The following is a 22,217-nucleotide window of genomic DNA, read 5'->3' as shown; positions in this document are numbered from 1 at the left end:
CGAATTTGTCTAATTCTCTAAAAAGCAACCAAAACTGATGACCATCACTGTACCATTTGAGAACAAATTCTATAGTTTAAGTATGCACTATGTAACTATGCAAATGGTTCTGTCTGTCCTGAATCTTCCATCCTTCAGCTTCATTGAATTTCTTCATGTTCTAGTCTTGTTTCTCCATAGAATCATGGGTTGGAAGGGACTCAAGGTTCATCTAGTCCAATCCCTTGCAATGCAGGAATCTCAGCTAAAGCGTCCATGACAGAGGGTCATCCAACCTCTGCTTAAAAACATCCAAGGAAGGAAAGTCCACCACCTCCCGAGGGATACTTTTGCATACTCCCCTATCATATCCTCTCTTGCATGCCTGTATTTCTCACATCATCATCAGCTGACAGCAAGCAGTGCTGATCATGTGGGAAAGACCAGGAAAATTGGCTCCATGCTCATGGCAACTGCCATGGGTGCCAGCGAAGTAAAATCTGGCTTCAAGGAAATATGAGCTTCATAAATCCCTTCAGCTGTCCTGAATCTTCCATCCTTCAGCTTCACTGAATGTCTTCATGTTCTAGTCTTCTTTCTCCATAGAATCATGGAGATATGAGATTTATAAAACCCTTGAGCTGGAGTCATACTCAGAGTAGACCTTTTGCAATTTATGGACTGGATTATGCCCATTGCTTTCCTTCGACTCTGAATTTCACTTAGTTGCATACAATGCCCAGCTTACCCATGATCCCCTGGGCTTTTGCACCCTGGCATACTGTTGTCCAGGATGATTCCTGCCTTGTGATGTATATAAGAAAACCAAACTATTCCATAAAGAAGCTTGGCCTTAAAAACAACAACAACAACCTTGGTTATTCTTACTTTGTTTGCCAGTTTTCCCACTAGCACAATATTCCACATTTTGTTATACCAGTAGGCTGTCAATTCCCCCCCCCCATCATGTAATGGTCAGTCTGGCTGATTCTAATAAGTAGCAAATTAGAGCGTTGCTTTTTAGATCTTTGTAGCTTTGGGGAGAAAAATTACACTAGCTGAAGATCCAGCCCTATGTGCTGATTAGTTCTATCTTTCAATAAGATCTTCTGATTTTGGGGGAAGGTTTCAGAAAATTTTCAAGTTAATCTGAAGTGAGCTCAGAATAACTTGCCTATCTCTAAATGAAGACACAACACAACTGTGAGGGAGAATATTATGGGAAACTAGCTTTCACCCAGGTCAAAAGGTAGCTCTTATTTGCCCTCTGAGCTTATACAAGGTTTACAAATCCCCCTGTATTTAACTCCCAATACACGTAAAACACCAGTGCATATAAATGCAAAATATTTTTTGCACCTCACAGATTAAATATTTTATAAATCTTATACTGGAAAAACCAAGTAAAGAGTATTCTAGATTATCTCAAATTCTCAGTTAGAGCAGATTTTGAAATAAATTGGGGTATTCCTCAAAATGAACTATATTTAGGGAAGCCAAAACACTTTGGGATAAAACTAAAGGGTAAGATGCTCTCTGATAATGCTAGATCCCCTTTCTAAAATGTTTCACATGCCCCTAAGAGTCCCTTACTTATTTAAGGATGGGAAGATCAATAGTTCAGGGGTGTACACCATATATTGTATGCAGAAGATCCAGAATGAATCTCTTGTTGTATCTCCAGTCAAAAGGGGCGCATGGAATCTCCCACTGAGGGAGGATGCAGTTTGGTGTGCAAAAAAGGAAGATTCTGAGGGGATTGGGAGGGATTAGAGGGGCCATTCACTCATCCAGATGGTTTTGACTGAGGTGGTGGCCAGCACTCCCTGCTGGCTTCCCTCCTCTGAACGAGGTGGATGAGTAAAAACTGTAGCTAGAAGAAGCACATTGCTCACCTGGGCTTCTTCAACTGGCCAAGTGAAGAGGAGCTTTTGCCTCAGAGCTGATAAGGAACTCAGCAATGCAAAGATGATTGTTCTATCACCAGTTATTTTTATGTTTTGCATACATTTAAACACTAGTTGGATTGTCACAGAAAGTACTTTTAATGTTCCATACGTGACAACTGAGGATTATGACCCATCCAATGTATGAAGTGGCCTCATGCCCACTGACTGAAGCTGAAATAGAACTTGTTAGTCTATGGGGTGCTATAAGACTCTCTCTCTTTTTTGCTCTTCTTCCTGCAACCCTCTCAGGCAGAAACTTCTTTGGAACGTTTTCTTCCCTGCTCTTCCTCTGCCATTCTGTTCCATCTTTGATCCTCCAAGCTCCGCCCACATTCCACAGACGGAGCACACTGGCAGTTGCTAGGCAACATATCTTCCTCCTCTTCTAATTCACATATAGCCTCCTTCCCATCTATCTACTAACCTGGTAACAACTGCTTGGAGCTTCCCTTTCAGGGATAAGATGCCAGAGGTGGTGCTTCAAGAGATTCTTTCCTCTTTCTGGGAAAATGAGTGGCAGCCTGGCATGGCTGTTCATTATGTTCTTGAGGAATCTCCTGATTGAGACCCGTGGCCAGACACCACCTCAGGGCTTCAGGTATGCCTCTTATGAGGTGACCATCCCAAGGAAACTGAGCTTCAGGTATGGACTACAGGAAACCCTGGATGTCAGCTACCTGCTGCAGATTGAGGGGAAGGGCCAGGTGGTGCGCCTAAGGCGGAAGAAGGGCATTGTTCCTAAACACTTCCCCATCTTCACGTACAATAAGGAAGGGGACCTGCTGGGTGACTATCACTACATCAGGGATGATTGTTTCTACAGTGGCTTCATACAGGACAAGCCTCTCTCTTCAGTCACTCTCAGCACTTGCTCAGAGGGACTCAGGGGCCTGTTACAACTTAACAATGAGACATATCAAATTGAACCTGTCCAGCCATCTGCTACCTTTCAGCATGTGGTGTATCGGCTGGAAACAGTGGAGGGTGCCATGCACATGAGGTGTGGGTTGACGGAGGAGGAGCAAAGGCATCAAGAGGCCATGATCCAGGACGCAGAGCATGTGGCTGTCAAAAGTGCTCCAGCAGGACTCTGGTGGCCACACAAGAGACATGCAGAAGTGGCATTTGTGGTGGAGCATGAACGATATGTTAAGTTTAATAAAAATGAAACTGATATTGCTATGAAACTTCTTGAGACCATCCATATGGTAAATTCATTTTTTGAGCCATTTTTAGTTGAAGTATCAATAGCAGGACTGGAGATATGGTCAGAAAAGAACCTCATAGATGTTGATGGTGGAATAGGTGCCACACTTAAAGCTTTTAGTATATGGAGCCGTAACACTCTACTTAACCATCTAAAGAATGATGCTGCTCACTTAATTGTATACAGGTCATATGGAAGTACTATTGGACTAGCATATGTAGGACAAATTTGTAGTAAATATTGGGCCACTGCTCTTGAAGTATCATTATATTTCAATTTGTTTGATTTTTCTGTGCTATTTGCCCATGAATTTGGGCATAATCTTGGCATGCCCCATGATAGTTCGGACTGTAAATGTGATCGACATGCCTGCATTATGGCTGCTTGGCACTCACGGACTGATAAGTTTAGCAACTGCAGTTACCATAGGTATTTCAATCGAAAGGACTCACCTTGCTTGTTGATTCCACCAGACCCTGATCAAATCTATAACCTCGAATACTGTGGGAACAAAGTAGTGGAAAAAGGAGAGCAATGTGACTGTGGTTCAGCTGTGCAGTGTCAATCAGATCAGTGTTGCAGGCCAGATTGCACGTTGCGTCCATGTGCCAATTGTTCTTCTGGACTGTGCTGTGCCATGTGCAAGTACCGTCCCCCTGGATTCATTTGCAGAAAGAGTATTGGCATCTGTGACCTGCCTGAGTTTTGCACTGGTACTTCGGACCAATGTCCGGAAGATGTTTATGTACAAGATGGTGCCCCTTGCGGTGATGGAGTCTATTGCCATCATGGTCGTTGTAGTACTCCGAATGGGCAGTGTGAAAAGATATTTGGCAAGAAAACCGTACGAGCTTCAGAGGATTGTTTCAGAGGACTGAATGTTCGAGGTGATCGCTTTGGCAATTGTGGCCTTGAACATGGTATTTTTAAGAAATGCAATGCTGAAAATATTCTATGTGGCCGAATGCAGTGTAGTAATATACATAGTGTACCTACCTTGGAGGAACACCAAACCATCATTCAAACCACCATTGGCAAAAGTAACTGCTGGGCTACAGACTACCACAGTGGCATGGAGGTAGCTGATCTTGGAGCAGTGGAAGACGGTACACCTTGTGGCACTTGCATGATGTGTATTAGTAGGGAATGCAAGAACGTGTCCCTCTTGCAGTATGATTGTAACTTCAAAAAGTGCCATAATAGGGGAATATGCAACAACCACAAACACTGCCATTGTTCTTATGGTTGGGCCCCTCCTGACTGTCTAAAGAAAGGATATGGGGGCAGCATTGACAGTGGGCCAATTTCAAAAAACTGGAATGGTGTGATTGGAGGTAGTATTGTAGGAAGTGTGTTAGTCCTTTCCACGGTGACTGCTGCTGTTGGCATGGGTGTGTATTACAGGTTTGTGCTAAGCAACACTGTTAGAAGAAAGAGTTCAAGAATCTCTCCATCATAATGAACAGAGGAATGAAAACCACTCTAGATCACAGAAGTGAACAATGCAGAAAGTTTCAAAAGGGTATGATGGATATAATGAGCACTATTATATAACATATATTTGACTCTGTAAGCATTGGTTCAGTTCATCTCTAAGGGAAATATTCACATGGAAATCTTTGTTTATACTTTCACAGTATTTTGAGAGTCTCTTTATTGTTCAAGACAGAAGTCCTATCCTATGCAAATGGGTGAAATCTGTCCAGTGGAATGGAATGTTATCATACCATGTTAAAGAAATGCATGGAAGCAGTGCTGGTATTTTGAATATCTCAGGTTTTCTCTCAAAGTAACCTTGGGTGTACACAGAAAGAATCATAACCCAATCCTCTCAAGCCATTGAAATGCAATATTTGTACGTTTGTGGAGTGAATTCACATCTGTCTAGAAAGCCATTGCAAACGTTATACCAATAACTGTGTTGGCAGAAATGTTAATGTTGAAATGAGACAATATATTAAAAATATTATAAAACTAACAACACATAATATTTCAAAAAGCTATTATGGAAATAATGGTGCATGTTTTGTAACATATTTGAGGGTGCTATTTTTTCATTAAAGTTTTTTGTTTTAACAGTTTGTTGATAAAATGTGTCACACAGCGTAATCTTTGGTTTATCCACAAACCATTTTGGGGGGGAAATCTTTTCAGATATTTTGAGACCATCTCTGTACTTTAACGCGGAATATACCAAATCCCCCCCCCCGCCATGGAAGAAGGGATGGGTGAAGAGCCACATCAGGGACAAGCAGGGAATGAAGTTAGGGTACTGTCGGCAGCTGTGGTCGATTCCCAAGAAGGCTGCGAGATAGAGAAACAGCAAGCCTTTTCAGTTCTGCTTATAATAGAATTTGCAGAGAAGAATTCAAGATGCACCTAATGTTGCCCTGAGTGAAGTTCCACCCCCCTTCTTCATTACTTTCCTGTTCATCTGACTTCTCCTCCTTCCTCTGACTGTGACTGGTATGAGACAGTTGCCTCTGAGGTCTCTGTTTGACTATACTCAGTGAATGCCTGGTTTGCGGGGGAGGGTACGGGTTCTGGGATACTCTCCAGCGACAGGATCTCATTCAACTGCTGCTCAGCCTCCTCCTGCTGAATCCTGTCCATGTTCTCCTCCTCCTCCTCTCCCCTTTTGCCCTCATCTCCCTTACATGTATGCTCTGTGCCAAACCACTCCTGGAGGTCTATGCTATCCCTTCAGCTGTCCTGAGTCATACTGTCGGCACATATATTTTTTCTAGAATCATGTAATGGTCAGTCTGGCTGTCTCTAATAAGTAGCTGATTAGCGCTTTGCTTTTTAGATCTTTGTAGCTTTGGGGAGAAAATATTCCACTAGCTGAGCATTCAGCTCTATTTCCTGATTAGTTCTATCTTTCAATAAGATCTTCTGATTTTGGGGGAAGGTCTCAGAAAATTTTCAAGATAATCTGAAGTGAGCTCAGAATAACTTGCCTATCTCTAATTCAAGTATTCAGACACAACTGTGAGGGAGAATATTATGGGAAGCCAGCTTTCACCCAGGTCAAAAGGTAGCCATTACTTGCCCTCTGAGTTTATACAGGGTTTACAAATACCCCTGTATTTAACTCCCATTACATGTAAAAATGGCTCAAGACTTGTGTATTTAAAACACCAATGCATATAAATGCAAAATATTTTTTGCACTTCACACATTAAAGATTTTATAAATCTAATACTGGGAAACCAAGTAATCAGTATTCTAGCATATTTCTAATTAACAGAGAGCAAATTTTGAAATAAATTGGGGTTTTCCTCAAAATGAACTATTTTTAGGGAAGCCAATACACTTTTTGATAAAACTAAGAAATATCAACAACCTCAGATATGCAGATGACACAACCTTGATGGCAGAAAGTGAGGAGGAATTAAAGAACCTTTTAATGAGGGTGAAAGAGGAGAGCGCAAAATACAGTATGAAGCTCAACATCAAAAAAACTAAGATCATGGCCACTGGGCTCATCACCTCCTGGCAAATAGAAGGGGGAGAAATGGAGACAGTGAGAGATTTTACTTTATTGGGCTCCATGATCACTGCAGATGGTGACAGCAGTCACGAAATTAAAAGACGCCTGCTCCTTGGGAGAAAGGCGATGACAAACCTAGACAGCATCTTAAAAAGCAAAGACATCACCTTGCCAACAAAGGTCCGTATAGTTAAAGCCATGGTTTTCCCAGTAGTGTTGTATGGAAGTGAGAGCTGGACCATAAAGAAGGCTGATCACCGAAGAATGATGATTTTGAATTATGGTGCTGGAGGAGACTCTTGAGAGTCCCATGGACTGCAAGAAGATCAAACCTCTCCATTCTTAAGGAAATCAGCCCTGAGTGCTCACTGGAAGGACAGATTCTGAAACTGAGGCTCCAGTACTTTGGCCACCTCATGAGAAGAGAAGACTCCCTGGAAAAGACCCTGATGCTGGGAAAGATTGAGGGCACAAGGAGAAGGGGACGACAGAGGATGAGATGGTTGGACAGTGTTATTAAAGCTACTAGCATGAGTTAGACCAAACTGTGGGAGGCAGTGGAAGACAGGAGTGCTTGGCATGCTCTGGTCCATGAGTTCACAAAGAGTCGGACACGACTAAATGACTACACAACAACAAAATGCTCTCTGGTAATGCTAAATCCCCTTTCTAAAATATTTCACGTGACCCTAAGAGTTTTCATTTCCCTTACTTATATAAGGATGGGAAGATCCATAGTTCAGTGGGGTACACCATATATTGTACGCAGAAGATCCAGAATGAATCTCTTGTTGTATCTCCAGTCAAAAGGGGTGCATGGAATCTCCCACTGAGGGAGGATGCAGTTTGGTGTGCAAAAAAGGAAGATTCTGAGGGGATTGGGAGGGATTAGAGGGGCCATTCACTCATCCGGGTGGTTTTGACTGAGCTGGTGGCCAGCATTCCATGCTGGCTTCCCTTCTCTGAACGAGGTGGACGAGTAAAAACTGTGACCGAAAGAAGCACATTGCTCACCTGGGCTTCTTCAACTGGCCAAGTGAAGAGGAGCTTTTGCCTCAGAGCTGATAAGGAACTTAGCAATGCAAAGATGATTGTTCTATCACCAGTTATTTTTATGTTTTGCATACATTTAAACACTAGTTGAATTGTCACAGAAAGTACTTTTAATGTTCCATACGTGACAACTGAGGATTATGACCCATCCAATGTATGAAGTGGCCTCATGCCCACTGACTGAAGCTGAAATAGAACTTGTTAGTCTATGGGGTGCTATAAGACTCTCTCTCTTTTTTGCTCTTCTTCCTGCAACCCTCTCAGGCAGAAACTTCTTTGGAACGTTTTCTTCCCTGCTCTTCCTCTGCCATTCTGTTCCATCTTTGATCCTCCAAGCTCCGCCCACATTCCACAGACGGAGCACACTGGCAGTTGCTAGGCAACATATCTTCCTCCTCTTCTAATTCACATATAGCCACCTTCCCATCTATCTACTAACCTGGTAACAACTGCTTGGAGCTTCCCTTTCAGGGATAAGATGCCAGAGGTGGTGCTTCAAGAGATTCTTTCCTCTTTCTGGGAAAATGAGTGGCAGCCTGGCATGGCTGTTCATTATGTTCTTGAGGAATCTCCTGATTGAGACCCGTGGCCAGACACCACCTCAGGGCTTCAGGTATGCCTCTTATGAGGTGACCATCCCAAGGAAACTGAGCTTCAGGTATGGACTACAGGAAACCCTGGATGTCAGCTACCTGCTGCAGATTGAGGGGAAGGGCCAGGTGGTGCGCCTAAGGCGGAAGAAGGGCATTGTTCCTAAACATTTCCCCATCTTCACGTACAATAAGGAAGGGGACCTGCTGGGTGACTATCACTACATCAGGGATGATTGTTTCTACAGTGGCTTCATACAGGACAAGCCTCTCTCTTCAGTCACTCTCAGCACTTGCTCAGGGGGACTCAGGGGCCTGTTACAACTTAACAATGAGACATATCAAATTGAACCTGTCCAGCCATCTGCTACCTTTCAGCATGTGGTGTATCGGCTGGAAACAGTGGAGGGTGCCATGCACATGAGGTGTGGGTTGACGGAGGAAGAGCAAAGGCGTCAAGAGGCCATGATCCAGGAGGCAGAGCATGTGGCTGTCAAAAGTGCTCCAGCAGGACTCTGGTGGCCACACAAGAGACATGCAGAAGTGGCATTTGTGGTGGAGCATGAACGATATGTTAAGTTTAATAAAAATGAAACTGATATTGCTCTGAAAATTCTTGAGGCCACCCATGTTATAAATTCATTTTTTGAGCCACTGTTTCTTGATGTGTCTGTAGCAGGACTGGAGATATGGACGGAAAAGAACCTCATAGATGTTGGTAAAAGTATCGGAGCCACACTTAATGCTTTCAGTATATGGAGACGTAACACTCTACTTAACCATCTAAAGAATGATGCTGCTCACTTAATTGTATACAGGTCGTACAGAGGTGTTATTGGAATAGCATTTCAAGGACAAATTTGTAGTGAGAAATTCGCTACTGGTGTTGTAGTATCAAAGAATTTCAATTTGTTTGATTTTTCTGTGCTATTTGCCCATGAATTTGGACATAATCTTGGTATGAAACATGATGATTTGGTCTGTAAATGTGACCGACGTGCCTGCATTATGTCTGCTTGGCACTCAGATGTTGATAAGTTTAGCAACTGCAGTTACTATGAGTATTTCAATCGAAGGAACTCACCTTGCTTGTTGATTCCACCAGACCCTGATCAAATCTATAACCTCGAATACTGTGGGAACAAAGTAGTGGAAAAAGGAGAGCAATGCGACTGTGGTACAACTGAGCAGTGTCGACTGGATTATTGTTGCAGGCCAGATTGCACGTTGCGTCCATGTGCCAATTGTTCTTCTGGATTGTGCTGTGACAGGTGCAAGTACCGTCCCCCTGGATCCATTTGCAGAAAGAGTATTAGTATGTGTGATCTTCCTGAATTTTGCACTGGAACTTCAGACCAATGTCCAGAAGACGTTTATGTACAAGATGGTGCCCCTTGCGGTGATGGAGTCTATTGCTATCATGGTCGTTGTAGTACTCCGAATGGGCAGTGTGAAAAGATATTTGGCAAGAAAACCGTACGAGCTTCAGAGGATTGTTTCAGAGGACTGAATGCTCAAGGTGATCGCTTTGGCAATTGTGGCCTAAAACATGGTATTTTTAAGAAATGCAATGCTGTAAATATTCTATGTGGTCGAATGCAGTGTAGTAATATCCATAGTGTACCTACCTTGGAGGAACACCAAACCATCATTCAAACCACCATTGGCAAAAGTAGCTGCTGGGCTACAGACTACCACAGTGGCATGGAGGTAGCTGATCTTGGAGCAGTGGAAGACGGTACACCTTGTGGCACTGGCATGCTGTGTATTAGTAGGGAATGCAAGAACGTGTCCCTCTTGCAGTATGATTGTAATGTCACAAAGTGCCATAATAGGGGAATATGCAACAACCACAAACACTGCCATTGTTCTTATGGTTGGGCCCCTCCTGACTGTCTAAAGAAAGGATATGGAGGCAGCATTGACAGTGGGCCAATTTCAAAAAACCGGAATGGTGTCATTGTAGGTAGCATTGTAGGAAGTGTGTTAGTCCTTTCCACGGTGACTGCTGCTGTTGGCATGGGTGTGTATTACAGGTTTGTGCTAAGCAACACTGTTAGAAGAAAGGGTTCAAGAATCTCTCCATCATAATGAACAGAGGAATGAAAACCACTCTAGATCACAGAAGTGAACAATGCAGAAAGTTTCAAAAGGGTATGATGCATATAATGAGCACTATTATACAACATATATTTGACTCTGCAAGCATTGGTTCAGTTCATCTCAAAGGGAAATATTCACATATGAAAATCTTTGCCTATACTTTCACGGTATGTTGAGAGTCTCTTTGTTGTTCAGGACAGAAGTCCTATCCTATGTAAATGGGAGAAATCTGTTCAGTGGAATGAAATGTTATCATACCATGCTAAAGAAATGCATGGAAGCAGTGCTGGTATCTTGGATGTCTCGGATCCTCTCCCAAAGTAACCTTGGGTGTACAGGAATAGAATCACAACCCAATCCTCTAAAGCCATTGAAATGCAATATTTGTACATTTGTGGAGTGAATTCACATCTGTCTAGAAAGCCATTGCAAACATTATACCGATAACTGTGTTGGCAGAAATGTTAGTGTTGAAATGAGACAATATAATAAAAATATTATACAACCACCAACACATAATATTTCAAAAAGCTATGATAGAAATAATGGTGAATGTTATGTAACATATTTGAGGGTGTAATCTTTTCATTAAAGGTTTTTCTTTCTTTCTTTCTTTAAACTTTTATTTTGCTTTAAACAGGTACATATATATATAGACAACCAATATTACAAAGGAAAATTCCTTAATAGTAATGATTTTTTTTAAAAAAAATTCAAATACTATTGAAGTACATGACACAGAACATAAGCAAATATAGGAAACATAAAAGAAAAGAAAAAAGAAAAAAAGAAAAAGAAAAAGGAAGATGAGCCAAAGCAGGAAAGCTCATCCATTGTACACTTCCGTCAAGCTCACAACAGATCATTATTCTTATCAATTATCTCTATCTGCATTCCAAAGGAATCCCTCATCTTGGTATCAGGGAACATTTCTCTATGCGGTATCAATCTAAACATAGCCAGATCTTTCTTGCTGAGCCCTTGTCCCCTAAATAATTATTTAAACATTCCCATTCTTCTTTCACCAATTTTTTAGGTTTATCTCTTATTGCATCTGTCAGCTTCGCGAGCTCCAAGTACTCGCACAATTTGACTACCCATTCCTCTTTAGTGGGTGTATTTTTATCTTTCCAGTGTTTTGCCACTATAACCCTTGCTGCTGATGTTGCATACATAAATAGCCTAGTTTTGTTTTGGGGAATATTATCTGAAACCATTCCTAGTAAAAATTCTTCCGGTTTCTTGCTAAATGTAGTTTTTATCAATCTCTTTATCTCTTCATAAATCATGTTGCAAAATGTTTGTATCTCTAGACAGGACCACCACATATGGTAGTATGTTCCTATCTGTTCCTTACATCGCCAGCACTTGTTATTGTTTGATTTATTTATTTTTGCAAGTTTTACAGGGGTCAGGTACCACCTATAGTACATTTTCATAAGATTTCCCCTTATAAGGAAACAAGCCGTGAATTTTATAATTTTAGTCCATAATTCATTCCAAATATTGGGTTTGATCGTATGTCCCAGGTCCCTCTCCCATTTTACTATACTTTCTTTGATATCTTCCTCCTTTCTTTGCCAATTAAAAAGTAGTTTGATTCCCAGGAAGGCTGCGAGATAGAGAAACAGCAAGTTTTTTCAGTTCTGCTTATAATAGAATTTGCAGAGAAGAATTCAAGATGCACCTAATGTTGCCCTGAGTGAAGTTCCACCCCCCTTCTTCGTTACTTTCCTGTTCATCTGACTTCTCCTCCTGCCTCTGAATGTGACTGGTATGAGTCAGCTGCCTCTGAGCTCTCTGTTTGACTGTACTCAGCAAATCCCTGTTTGGGGCAGGGATACTCTCCAGTGACAGCATCTCATTCAACTGCTGCTCAGCCTCCTCCTGCTGAATCCTGTCCATGTTCTCCTCCTCCTCCTCTCCCCTTTTGTCCTCATCTCCCTTACATGTATTCTCTGTGCCAAACCACTCCTGGAGGTCTATGCTACCTGCCGGTTCCTCCTCTCTAGTCAACGCCTGCAGCGGCGGTCTCCACCATTCTTCCGCCTCTGCCCTGTCCATGACACCACTGGGAAGAAATAGGAAAGTGAAGATCTACATATCAAATCAACCTTACCGGAGGTGGTCACCTCACCTTGACCCATAGGTGGGCTGGCCCTGTTCAGAGACATACTGGCTCCAACACTGGAGGTCATACAGAGCCAGTATAGTGTCATGGTGGACTCGTAATCTGGTGAACCGGGTTCGTGTCTCCGCTCCTCCACATGCAGCTGTTGGGTGACCTTGGGCTAATCGCACTTCTCTGAAGTCTCTCAGCCTGACTCACCTCACAGAGCTTTTGCTGTTGGGGAGGAAGGGAAAGGAGATGGTTAGCAAATTTGAGACTCCTTAAGGGGAGTGAAAGGTGGGCTATCAAGTCCAGACTCCTCCTCCTCCTCCTTCTTCTAGATGTTAATATCCTTATGTGCTAGGAATTTGTCTAATCCTCTAAAAAGCAACCAAAGCTGGTGACCATCACTGCACCTTTTGAGAACAAATTCTATAGTTTAAATATGCACTATGTAAATTGTTCTGTCTGTCCTGAATCTTCCATCCTTCAGCTTCATTGAATTTCTTCATGTTCTAGTCTTGTTTCTCCATAGAATAATGGGTTGGAAGGGTCTCAAGGTTCATCTAGTCCAATCCCTTGCAATGCAGGAATCTCAGCTAAAGCGTCCATGACAGAGGGTCATCCAACCTCTGCTTAAAAACTTCCAAGGAAGGAAAGTCCACCACCACCCAAGGGGGACAGTTTCATTCTCCTCTATCATATCCTCTTTTGCATGCCTGTCTTTCTCACACTATCTGACACCGAGCATTGCTGACCATGAGGGAAAGACCAGGAGAATTGGATCCGTGCTCATGGCAACTGCTGTGGGTGCCAGTGCAGTAAAATCTGGCTTCAAAGGAGATATGAGATTTATAAAACCCTTGAGCTGGAGTCATACTCAGAGTAGACGTTTTGCAATTAATGGACTGGATTATCTTATGCCCATTGCTTTCCTTCAACTCTGAATTTCACTTAGTTGCTTACAATGCCCAGCTTACCCATGATCCCCTGGGCTTTTGCACCCTGGCATACTGTTGTCCAGGATGATTCCTGCCTTGTAATGTATATAAGAAAACCAAACTATTCCATAAAGAAGCTTAGCCTTAAAAAAACCCCAAAAAACCCCAACCCTGGTTATACTTACTTTGTTTGCCAGTTTTCCCACTAGCACAATATTCCACATTTTGTTATACCAGTAGGCTGTCAATCCCCCCCCCCCCACAATCATGTAATGGTCAGTCTGGCTGATTCTAATAATTAGCAAATTAAGATCATGGCCACTGGGCCCATCACCTCCTGGCAAATAGAAGGGGAAGAAATGGAGGCAGTGAGAGATTTTACTTTCTTGGGCTCCATGATCACTGCAGATGGTGACAGCAATCACGAAATTAAAAGACACCTGCTCCTTGGGAGAAAACCAATGACAAACCTGCAACCCTCCCAGGCAGAAACTTCTTAGGAATGTTTTCGTCCCTTTTCTTCCTCTGCCATTCTGTTCCTTCTTTGATCCTCCAAGCTCCACCCCCATTCCACAGATGGAGCACCCTGGCAGTTGCTAGGCAACGTATCTTCCTCCTCTTCTGATTCACATATAGCCTCCTTCCCACCTATCTACTAACCCGGTAACAACTGTTTGGGGCTTCCCTTTCAGGGATGAGATACCAGAGGTGGTGCTTCAAGAGCTTCTTTCCTCTTTCTGGGAAAATGAGTGGCAGCCTGGCATGGCTGTTCTTTATGTTCTTGAGGAATCTCCTGATTGAGACCCGTGGCCAGACACCACCTCAGGGCTTCAGGTATGCCTCTTATGAGGTGACCATCCCAAGGAAACTGAGCTTCAGGTATGGACTACAGGAAACCCAGGATGTCAGCTACCTGCTGCAGATTGAGGGGAAGGGCCAGGTGGTGCGCCTAAGGCGGAAGAAGGGCATTGTTCCTAAACGCTTCCCCATCTTCACATACAATAAGGAAGGGGACCTCTTGGGTGACTATCACTACATCAGGGATGATTGTTTCTACAGTGGCTTCATACAGGAGAAGCCTCTCTCTTCAGTCACTCTCAGCACTTGCTCTGGGGGACTCAGGGGCCTGTTACAACTTAACAATGAGACATATCAAATTGAACCTGTCCAGCCATCTGCTACCTTTCAGCATGTGGTGTATCGGCTGGAAACAGTGGAGGGTGCCATGCACATGAGGTGTGGGTTGACGGAGGAAGAGCAAAGACGTCAAGAGGCCATGATCCAGGAGGCAGAGCATGTGGCTGTCAAAAGTGCTCCAGCAGGACTCTGGTGGCCACACAAGAGACATGCAGAAGTGGCATTTGTGGTGGAGCATGAACGATATGTTAAGTTTAATAAAAATGAAACTGATATTGCTCTGAAACTTCTTGAGGCCACCCATGTTATAAATTCATTTTTTGAGCCACTTTTTCTTGACGTGTCTGTAGCAGGACTGGAGATATGGACGGAAAAGAACCTCATAGATGTTGATCACGGTATCGGAGCCACACTTAGTGCTTTCAGTATATGGAGACATAACACTCTACTTAACCATCTGAAGAATGATGCTGCTCACTTAATTGTATACAGGTCATTTATAGGTCCTATTGGACTAGCATATGTAGGAGAAATTTGTAGTGAGTATTGGGCTACTGGTGTTATAGTATCAAAGAATTTCAATTTGTTTGATTTTTCTGTGCTATTTGCCCATGAATTTGGACATAATCTTGGTATGAACCATGATGATTTGGTCTGTAAATGTGATCGACATGCCTGCATTATGTCTGCTTGGTACTCAGATGTTGATAAATTTAGCAACTGCAGTTACTATGAGTATTTCAATCGAAAGGACTCACCTTGTTTGTTGATTCCACCAGACCCTGATCAAATCTATAACCTCGAATACTGTGGGAACAAAGTAGTGGAAAAAGGAGAGCAATGCGACTGTGGTACAACTGAACAGTGTCGATTGGATTTTTGTTGCAGGCCAGATTGCACGTTGCGTCCATGTGCCAATTGTTCTTCTGGATTGTGCTGTGACAGGTGCAAGTACCGTCCCCCTGGATCCATTTGCAGAAAGAGTATTAGTATGTGTGATCTTCCTGAATTTTGCACTGGGACTTCAGATCAGTGTCCAGAAGATGTTTATGTACAAGATGGTGCCCCTTGTGGTGATGGAGTCTATTGCTATCATGGTCGTTGTAGTACTCCTAATGGGCAGTGCGAAAAGATATTTGGCAAGAAAACCATACGAGCTTCAGAGGATTGTTTCAGAGGACTGAATGCTCGAGGTGATCGCTTTGGCAACTGTGGCCTAAAACATGGTATTTTTAAGAAATGCAATGCTGAAAATATTCTATGTGGTCGAATGCAGTGTAGTAATATTTATGGGCTACCTACCTTGGAGGAACACCAAACCATCATTCAAACCACCATTGGCAAAAGTAGCTGCTGGGCTACAGACTACCACAGTGGAATGGAGGTAGCTGATCTTGGAGCAGTGGAAGACGGTACACCTTGTGGCACTGGCATGCTGTGTATTAGTAGGGAATGCAAGAACGTGTCCCTCTTGCAGTATGATTGTAATGTCACGAAGTGCCATAACAGGGGAATATGCAACAACCACAAACACTGCCATTGTTCTGATGGTTGGGCCCCTCCTGACTGTCTAAAGAAAGGATATGGGGGCAGCATTGACAGTGGGCCAATTTCAAAAAACTGGAATGGTGTCATTGTAGGTAGTATTGTAGGAAGTGTGTTAGTCCTTTCCACGGTGACTGCTGCTGTTGGCATGGGTGTGAATTACAGGTTTATGCTAAGCAACACTGTTAGAAGAAAGAGTTCAAGAATCTCTCCATCATAATGAGCAGAGGAATGAAAACCACTCTAGATCACAGAAGCGAACAATGCAGAAAGTTTCAAAAGGGTATGATGGGTATAATGAGCATTATTGTATAACTTATATCTGACTCTGTAAGCATTGGTTCAGTTCATCTCAAAGGGAAATATTTACATATGAAAATCTTTACCTATCCTTTCACTGTATATTGAGAGTCTCTGTGTTGTTCAAGACAGAAGTCCTATCTTATGTCAAGTGGGAGAAATCTGTCCAGTGGAATGGAATATTATCATACAGGAGCATTACCATGCTAAAGAAATGCATGGAAGCAGTGCTGTATTTTAAATATCTCAGATTTTCTCTCAAAATAACCTTGAGTGTACACAGAAAGGATCATAACCCAATCCTCTAATGCCATTGAAATGCAATATTGGTATGTTTTTGAAGTGAATTCACATCTGTCTAGAAAGCCATTGCAAAAATTATACCTGTAACTGTGTCAGCGCATATTTTTCCCCCAGAATCATGTAATGGTCAGTCTGGCTGTCTCTAATAAGTAGCTAATTAGCACTTTGGTTTTTAGATCTTTGTAGCTTTGGGGTGAAAATATTCCACTAGCGGAGCGTCCAGCTCGATGTGCTGATTAATTCTATCTTTCAATAAGATCTTCTGATTTTGCGGGAAGGTCTCAGAACATTTTCAAGTTAATCTGAAGTGAGCTCAGAATAACTTGCCTATCTCTAATTGAAGTATTCAGACACAACACAACTGTGAGGGAGAATATTATAGGAAACCAGCTTTCACCCAAGTTAAAAGGTGGCTCTTACTTGCCCTCTGTCTTTATACTGGGTTTACAAATGCCTCTGCATATAACTCCTATTGCATGTAAAAATTGCTCAAGACTTGTGTATTTAAAAGACCAGTGCATATAAATGCAAAATATTATTTGCACTTCACACATTAAAGAGTTTATAAACCCATTACTAGGAAACCAAGTAAGCAGGAGTCTATATTACAGTAAAACATAGACAATAAAAGGATTATTTATAATGAATATCAGTGAACATGGTAGATGCAGAACAACATATTTATTGGACTTGGCTTGATTACATTTGCAGCATTATCCAAGTTGAGTGATTAGTATATACAGCCTTCTCATTTTATGTCTAAATATATGGAATACGGAAGGCCATGTTTCTGTACTGGAACAAGGGGAATGCAAAACGATGTTGAGAAAGTGGCTAGACTATCTAACATAAAATATAGAGGTTTATAAAAAGAGCTTTCAGGGCCTTAAATTCTGGAGGCTGCGAAACTGAGGCATAAAAGCGTATAAATTCCCCCTTACCCAGCCACAACAACGTCATATAATTTTTATAAAGACTCTCAACTGTACAGTTTAGGTTGTCTACTCATTCTGCACTATGAACAAGCATTATGTTCCTTGTACAAATATTAGAGAAATTAATGGAAGGACAGCCTAGTGAAGATAGCTGTTCCCATTGTAAGAAGACAAATACCTCTAATTACCAGATGATGGGAAAACCATCCCCAAATGGCTGTGCGTGTGAAGGGTGTGTGTGCCACTGGAGTAAATCTGAGTTTTTGAAGTACCAAAGTTTAAGGCAGCCATTCTGTGCCCATGTACCCTGGGAGAAAGCTAGACTAAATTCAACAGACTTGCTTCTGTATACAGTAGATTGTTTGAGGAGCAGGTACAGTGGCACTTCGGGTTACATACACTTCAGGTTACAGACTCAGCTAACCCAGAAATAGTATCTTGGGTTAAGAACTTTGCTTCAGGATGAGAACAGAAATTGTGCTCCGGTGGTGCGGCAGCAACAGGAGGCCCCATTAGCTAAAGTGGTGCTTCAGGTTAAGAACAGTTTCAGGTTAAGAATGGACCTCCGGAATGAATTAAGTACTTAACCTGAGGTACCATTGTATATTCTGCGGAAGGTCCGCTTCATATACTTAGGGAATCATAACTCATTCTGCTCACCCAGTCACTTTGAGCCCTGAACTTGATAAATTGGCTTGCAAAATCATCAGATCAAGAGAATTATCAGCTGCTTGGAATCACAAGCGGGGAGAGGACAATTGCAGTTAGGTTCACTGCAAGAACAGGGTGCTGGACTGTGCTGAGCTTTTGATCTGATCCAGCCAGGCTCTTCTTATGAAAAATGTAGGAAAATTCGAAGCCAACGTGTCAATGCACTATAGCCTCACAGTGGCCAGTCGCATGCCGGCAGGAAGCCTTCAAGCAACACTTGAGTGCAACAGTGCTCTCCGCCACTTGTGATGCCCAGCACCTGGTATTCAAATGCATTTTATCTCCAATGGTGTCCTGCTTCTGAACTTCCCAGAGGAAGTCATGGTGGCCTACATAGACTTTTGCTCTGATCTAGCATGGTTCTCCTTTTCTAAGCTTTGAGATTGATTGCTCTGCAATTCATCCTTCTCTCACAGGACATTTTGTCAAGATCAGGTGGTGGTTGCTCTTTTTAAAATGCCATTAAGATCCCCAAATAAATTCAAGCACAGCATGCTTACAGCTTTCATGATTACACATTTTATGCATGGAGTTATAATTAAAAACCAGTTTTTTTTTCAAAAATGCTTGCAATTATAATATGTAGAACTGAAGCCCTATGTAGGAGGGGGGGGAATGTTATTTTGCATGTTGAATCGAACAAATGGTTCAGAGAACGAAGATTGGACGACCTTCTGCCAAGTCGGTTTGTAACATATGTGCAGACAGACACCACTGGCTTCTCTAAATGTTTTGGCATAAAAAGGATTTGATTGGGAATATTAAGAATGAGGAAAATATTTCTGTGAGTCTAAGAAATATTTAACGTTGTGAGTCATTGCTTGAGGAATAGTTGGGGGAAAACGGCTTCATGGTACTGTTGGCAGGAGCACCAAAGCAGAAAATCAATAGAAATAACAGAAGTATATCTTCAACAGTGACGGCGAGAGGACGAATGAGCAGGAATGTACAAGTCAATATCACAGAGCTGGCCCCAGGCTTTCGGGACTTACTGGGCACCCTCCTAACTTCACCCTACTAAGCATTCAGTGACCTCCAGCAACTCAGGACTTCAGGGCATCCTAGACTGGTGTTGCTGTGATTGATGTGTGGTGTTTAATGCAGGGATAGGGAATCTGTGGCCCTCCAGATCCTTTTTTTTTTGGAGAAGGACTGTAGCTCAGTGGTAGAGCAACTGCTTTGCAGGTGGAAAGTTCCAGCTTCAATCCATGGCATCTGGAGGTAGGAGGGCTGCGGCCAGTCATGGTATGCAATATTCAGCAATGTGGACCAAAGGTCTGATTCGGTATGAGACAGTTTCCTATGTTCCTAAACCTCATCAGCCCCAGCCAACATGGTCAGTGATGATGGGACTTGGAGAACAGCAACATCTAGAGGTCTTTCTTTCTTTCTTTCTTTGTGATACAGTGGTACCTCGGGTTACATACGCTTCAGGTTACATACGCTTCAGGTTACAGACTCCGCTAACCCTGAAATAGTACCTCGGGTTAAGAACTTTGCTCCAGGATGAGAACAGAAATTGTGCTCCGGCGGCACGGCACAGCAGGAGGCCCCATTAGCTAAAGTGGTGCTTCAGGTTAAGAACAGTTTCAGGTTAAGAACGGACCTCCTGAATGAATTAAGTACTTAACCTGAGGTACCACTGTACATACTTTAATAACACGTATCAAAGCAGCTCACAATATATGAAAGCAGCTCTCTCTCACACAAAAAATCAATATCTGTAAAGCATAATTTAATGCATCAATAAAAAAGCAGCAATATGTACTGGTTATGTTGATAATAGTTCAGCTTGCACATATTATTGCACACCACCCCAATCACTGAGCAGTGTGACACCTCTGGGGTTCCAGGCAAGCCCAGGGTTTGGTTTCCTCAGAATGAAGGACAGACTGTGGTGTCTTTATGATACATGTCTTATTTACACATATATACAGCCCAAGCCCATGATGGAGGGGCTCACAGCATTAACACCCCAGAAGAGCTTGCTTCTCCCATAGCCACAACCTTGAATTCAAGCAGAAATCAAACATTCCTCTTCCTAAAATAAAAAAATCCTTCCAGTAGCACCTTAAAGACCAACTAAGTTAGTTCTTGGTATGAGCTTTCGTGTGCATGCACACTTCTTCAGATACACTGAAACAGAAGTTGCCAGATCCTTCTATATAGTGAGAAGGTGGGGAGGGGTATTACTCAGAAGGGTGGTGGGAATGGGAGATTGGCAGATAGCTGAGATGAGCCTGTTGACGACTCTTAATGACTGTAATAGGTCTTACAGGAAAAGGCAAGGGGTGAGAAGGTGAGAAATGGCTTAGTCATGTATAATGAGATAAGAATCCAATGTCTCTATTCAGACCAGGTCTTTCCATGGTTTTAAGTTTGGTAATGAGTTGCAATTCAGCAGCTTCTCTTTCCAGTCTATTTCTGAAATTCCTTTGTAGTAAAACAGCTACTTTGAGATCTTGTATAGAATGTCCTCTTCCTTGCAGGCTTCTGCCTGCCTCCTGCTTCTAGTTTCTAGCTCTCTCACACAAACTCTGCTCTGACCGTCTAACTACCAGCCAGTTGAGAGAGGGGATCCACTCATTTGTTCCCCTTCACAGAGTCACCTCCTTTGTTACCCTAATGGCGCATACTTAGGGGGCATTGATTCACCAAGAAGCTGGCCTGGCTATTCTAACAATGGAATCTTTCCTGGATTCATGAATTAGAATGGGCTCAGGCATACAGCCTAAATGACCCACACCACAAACTCACAACAATATGTATGTCAGTCAGATATACTTCAGGTATTAAGGAAATGGATAGCATGGTGAGGATGAGCCCTACAGAACCGCAGAGAGTTCCTAGACAAGACAGGGATTAGACAACTGAGGTAGATAGTCTTGCCTGTGAATGGTAGGGACACTAATAAGGCATTGGAGGTTAGAACTGAGCATGCTGGGCTCAGTTCCCTCAGATAGCCTGCAGTGGAGGACACTGCCAGTCTTAAGTGACAATCTGGTCATCTCCTGGAGCATGGAATATGTGTGTGAGGTTGTGGCGAGCACCATTTAGTCCTTTTTCTGAGAAAGGAAAATGTCTTGGGTTTCCGTTGAGCAATCACCAAGTTGAGAAGGGTCATGAAGTTAAGCGGTAGACCATTGTTTTTCCATACAGAAGACCTTAGTATCTCCTGGTTGGTCTGAGAGAGGCTCCAGTCTGAAGACCCAATGCCAGTTTCCAAGATGAACCAATAGTCTGACTTGGTATATGGCAGCTTCTTATCTTCCAAGTCTTAAGTGACGTCTGACAAGCCTTTAAAGCAGAGGTTTTCAACCTTTCTGAGTCCATGGCTCCCTTGACCAACTATGTTCTTTCTGCAGTACTGTGTGGGACTCAGGAGCCCAGTTATGTCACCCCTTGCCTTTAGAGCTGGCAGCCCCTCACCCCTTTTTGAGCACCCTCTCTTGTGGAGTGTTCCCTCAGCCTCCTCTGTCCTCTGCTTGGGAGTCCTCTGGGCAGCCACTGCTGCCACCCCTGGTCTCTGAGCTGCCCCCCTACCCCAAAGAGAGGTGCCTCCTCACACTGCCCCACAGGGGCCAGGGGCTTGTCTGTCCATTCCCAACACCAAGGGCTGGTGGACTGGCTGGCTTGGCTCCCTCCCTCACTTGCTTGCTTACTCCAAGGCCACCTCAGCTCCTGGCAACCAGCACCCCCTGGCCAGCCCCAGAGGCACCACTCACCTGCAGAGCTTGGAGCCAGGGCCACTGCAACAAACAGCCATGCAACCCTTGGGGAAGCAAAGAAGTGAGAAGGCATCAGAGCAAGGGAGGGAGGGAAAGAGGGACAGAGGCCAGTGTTGCCCGCTGCACCCCTGAC

General features: G+C 43.1%; 3 pseudogenes across 3 annotated transcripts; all 3 read left to right on the top strand.

Moving 5' to 3' along the window:
- Positions 1–1,579: 1,579 nt before the first annotated feature.
- On the top strand, positions 1,580–5,171 carry LOC309530364 (disintegrin and metalloproteinase domain-containing protein 20 pseudogene; annotated as a pseudogene). Its single transcript has one exon. The product of its transcript is annotated as a disintegrin and metalloproteinase domain-containing protein 20 pseudogene (transcript).
- A 1,959-nt stretch (positions 5,172–7,130) lies between these two features.
- LOC309530365 (disintegrin and metalloproteinase domain-containing protein 20 pseudogene) lies at positions 7,131–10,870 on the top strand (annotated as a pseudogene). Its single transcript has one exon. The product of its transcript is annotated as a disintegrin and metalloproteinase domain-containing protein 20 pseudogene (transcript).
- A 3,170-nt stretch (positions 10,871–14,040) lies between these two features.
- On the top strand, positions 14,041–17,792 carry LOC309531621 (disintegrin and metalloproteinase domain-containing protein 20 pseudogene; annotated as a pseudogene). The gene has a single exon. The product of its transcript is annotated as a disintegrin and metalloproteinase domain-containing protein 20 pseudogene (transcript).
- The last annotated feature ends 4,425 nt before the right edge of the window (positions 17,793–22,217 follow it).

The sequence above is a fragment of the Podarcis vaucheri genome (assembly GCF_965113315.1).
Source record: "Podarcis vaucheri genome assembly, chromosome: 4".
NCBI classification, from domain to species: domain Eukaryota; kingdom Metazoa; phylum Chordata; class Lepidosauria; order Squamata; family Lacertidae; genus Podarcis; species Podarcis vaucheri.
The sequence above is the reverse complement of the archived record's forward strand: the minus strand, read 5'-3'. Positions and strand labels throughout refer to the sequence as shown.